This window comes from Rhagoletis zephyria, unplaced genomic scaffold (assembly GCF_001687245.7).
Source record: "Rhagoletis zephyria isolate East Lansing unplaced genomic scaffold, Rhagoletis_zephyria_1.1 Rzeph_scaffold_00534, whole genome shotgun sequence".
NCBI classification, from domain to species: Eukaryota; Metazoa; Arthropoda; class Insecta; order Diptera; family Tephritidae; genus Rhagoletis; species Rhagoletis zephyria.
This window is the reverse complement of record NW_016157618.1, coordinates 44,015-48,379: the sequence shown is the minus strand read 5'-3', so window position 1 is coordinate 48,379 and position 4,365 is coordinate 44,015.

Here is a 4,365-nt window from a genome sequence, read left to right as displayed (position 1 = left end):
AGGAATTACAACCAACTTTTTGGTAATGATGTCTGATGTGCGGGGCTCCGAATTATTCGGAGGAACTAAGTTAGACAGTGGAGCTTGAGATGTTGATGGCAACACTGTTAAATCAACGGTTTGACTATTTTTAGAAGTAGACCTAGTGGATATGGCTTTAGAAATCGGAGGCTCCAATGCCTGAGGGCATGGAGAAGATAAATTAATAAGTTCTAAGGACTGGGATGGAGGATTTTTTTTACTAGAATCCGTGGCTGTCTTTTTAGGTGGACTAATAACATGCCCACCTTTATTTTCTCGGCTATCCTCAGAGTGTGGAGGGTCGTCGAGACAAGTGAAAGACCTAAACATTTTTTCGTAATGCTTAAATTTCTCAACAAGCGCCGACAGATCCTTCCCGATCTCAGAAAAACCATTTCTGGACTGCCTGAATAATGTAAATAAATCAACTTCGGTTGATCTACATTTTTGACAAAGCCAACGAAGACCCTTACCCTCGTTAATAGCGTCTAATACTCTACCGCTTAAACCAGCACATTTTATATGGGCAATCCCATCGCAGAGCCAGCATGGCACATAGGAGTCGCTTAGTATCATTAAGTGTCAAACTTCAGAAGATGACACAGGGAGACGGTCTTCAATTATTGGAAGGAGTGGCAGTCACTTTGGAGAGCAAGCTGAGCACAGCTTGCGATTCATCTGACCGAAATGATGGTGGACAAACTAACCGTTCAAATATTATATGTTAGGAACTTTTCAAATACTTGAACGAAGCTGACTCTAGTCGGGAGCGGTTTATAAAGTATCCGTTGCTGAAAAAGGCTTCCTTGAAGTACAAAGCACTCCACTTACTTTGTCGGCACCGGTGGAGAGATCATTGTCTTTCACTGGTATCATAAGTAGTCCACGTCGAGACACTCTTTCTGATTTTTCTTTTCAAAAATTATTATTGTTAAAGGCTAATATTGAGTACAATTATTGAATATATGTTGGTTTTAGTATATAATGTAAATTTTCACCACAGAGATCTGGATTTTTTTTGTCCTTGTTACTTGTGTAAATATCTGTATTTTGGAAATATTGAAGTTTTCTTATTTGATTAACATTTTGTTTCATATGTGTGTATGTATAAAGACTGCAGCGGTCTACTCTATAAAATAATTGGCAGTGATTTGTATTGATGTTTAATAGAAGTAATCCTAGGTAACGATTTACAATCGTAATCTAAGTTCGTTCGATTAAGGATTACTTTACTTTTTGGGATTATTGAAATCCTAATCGTTTAGTAATTGTAATCCTTATCGCCCAGCTCTGGGCCAGTGTTAGGAATGAATAATCGATCGCATACGCTATTCAGTGAATATTCAGTTTGGGTTGTAAAGGATAGGTTAGGGTTAGGTTGTCGTGGTCGTCTATAAGACACACTTAGGCTCAGGGCCCATTGTGATGCCGCATGTGAGGTCAGCAACTCCCAATCCCTCCTAAAACCATTTTGAACTTTGAACGAATTTTAGAAGATCCCTGATTTCGACGCATCTAAGGTCCTCCAAGTTGTCGAAGAATTGCCTACCGAGAGTGGAGACTTCACCTGGATAGAGCAGGGCACTGGCACATCAGGTGCAGAATCGTTTCCTCCTCCTCTTCATCTTGACAGCTTCTACAGAAGTCATGTAAACGTAGACCAAGTCGATAGGATTGCTTGCCAATTAGGCAGTGTCCTGTTATGACAGATACTAATAATACAATATTGGGCTTATTTAGACTCAGTAGTAGGCCAGTACGTTTGGCGCTGAGCATCGGCCATAATTGTTTGGCAGTTTTGCAGGTGATTTCGTCCTGCCACCTGTCGTTCGCTACTTTAGTAAGCCTCTCGGAGATAAGTAGCTTACAAATTTGTAATGGTATTCCTATTTCATCGTTTATATCCTCAGAAGGAAGTTTCGTTCCAAGTCGCGCCAGTTCGTGGGCCTTACAATTCCCCTCTATGCCGCAGTGACCCGGAACCCATATCACCTTTGGGCGAAATGACTCAGCCATCTCGTTAGGAGATAAAGATTGTAAAGGATAAAATTAGTTGCTTTTTTACTTGGAAACTATATATTAGAAACAAATATTATTAGTGCTGGAAAATATCGGCACCACTTCAGGACTGGGTACATCGATGTCGATTCGGTGCGAGCATTTTAAAAAGTATCTGCTTCAAACAGATGGCAAAGATTATTTGATTAAAAAAAATCATCGAAAAGTAGTGTAGGAAGCCAAAAATAAAAGGTGTATCAGACCAGTGCTTGAAAATTATTCCACGTAAAAAAGCAGTAATCAGTCCAAGTCAATGTTTAAGCATTGCTACCAGATTCACTAGCAGCAAAATTTTTGTTTCTTGACAAAGTAAAGAAAAGTTTTGAAGTTATTGAAGTTGGATGAAAATATTTAAAGAAAAGTCTTGCTTGTTCTCAAACTGAAAGAACTCGATACACCTGTGCAAATATTCTAAAATAAAGTTTTTTGCTTTACCCTGCAACTTGTAATAGTACCAATTTTTGGATTCTGGGAATTTTCTGATAAAGACGTGGCGCAGCTAAAAAATATATATACATAAATATAAGCACGAAACTATGTTTTTGTGACAAAAATTATCCACATAAGATTAAAACTAGTGCATTTTCATTTTAGAAAATTTTTGTTTATAGAAAAATGCATAAGTACCACAGTTTGGGTGAGGTTCGGTTATTTGTACAATGATTTTAGGTTATCGTGTCCCAACGCGTGACCCGAATCAAAACATATACGTCTAGCCAAAGGCCTGTGCTTTAATTTAAAATAAAGGTTTCGGTTTAAAACATGCAGTTTTTTTTTAATTTGGAGGTCAATTTTGCACAAAAATACTGTGGATGACGTAACCGGAGTTGGACTGATGAGGTTATTTTTTCTAGCGCGGCCGAAGGCCACCAACGCGGAAAAGAGTACTGCTGATGGCCTACTAACACGAGTTTAATTTTTCTTTGCGAAAATGCTAATTTTTCCCCATTTTGAAATGGGCCCCGAGTGCCTGTAGAAGGGGCAGGGAGGCGAAGGATGAATTTTCTTAAGCTTTATACTTTTTTTTCTAATGAGTTTTAGGTGACACACACCTTCCCCCTCCGCTTCCAACCGAAAAATCATTTTACAAATAACTGAACATTTCGCACGCACAACATTAAATCCTCTGATGTATTGTTTGATTGCTATCAATGTGGCAAGGTTGCTCATAATTTTGTACAAATCATGAAACTTGAAAAACTTATTTTGTGTCAAAAATTGTAAAATGAAATTACCTTCTTTTTGTATCATGGTTTATTCCACTGCTTCATTTAAAAAAATATGACAACTGAATCTAGTTACATTGAAATTTGCACGAATTAGATATTTTATATTTTGATTTAAGCAATGAGTATCTACTTTTTTTAAACCTAGTACTTCCCTTTAAGGCCAGTATGCAACTCTCAAGAAAACGGTGTGTGTGTCCAAGGAATTTTGACATCTGATGCTACAGCAGCCTGTTGCCTCACTCTTTCCTCAAGAAATAATGGAACGGGCATAGATTTCTGTTGCAAGCATAGGTTGCATTGTGCTCTTTTTTCACAAAAAATATTAGAAAAGCGGTAGTAGAAAGCGTAGCAAATTTCCTAAGAACTGCGTACCAGGGATGAAAAATGGAAATTTCAGATTGTACCCAATATCATAAAATAAATGCATCTAAACGAGACAGATTGTACCTAAAAAAGTTACATCATTTGTAATTTTTTTATTAATTTTATTTAAAATATGAATACAAAAGATGGATGTACTTTAAACTTGGTTAGGTCTTTTTTAACTGATCTTTTATCTATAGACTATAGTCTAATGTCTATAGTCTAATTGGAGAAGCGTCTTTGCCTAGCGTTTTTGTCTAATTTTAACTACAGAAAACTATTGGCGAAAAAGACAAAAAAACACACTTTTCGAAGTTTAATTTTCTATCCAGCTTTTTATAAAACAACAGGAAACGTCTGCTAATTTATCCGATTCCTTTTAATAGGTGCAGCAAGTCTAAAGAAAACAGGGACCGCAAATAACGATTATCCTTTGAAATTTCAACTCAAAAAATCACGCGGAAAGAGAAATGCTACGTGCATAAGGAGTAAACCAATATATTTTTTATTACTCGGAGTACCTTCAGCGGCACTGATTTTTATTTTTTAATTTTTACTTATAAAAATCAAGTTTAATCATTATATTTTGAGTTTTATTTTTTACTCAGAAAATAATCGTTAGGTTTTGAGTTTTATTTTTTGCTCGGAAAATAATGGTTACGTTTTAAGTTTTATTTTTTGCTCGGAAAATAAT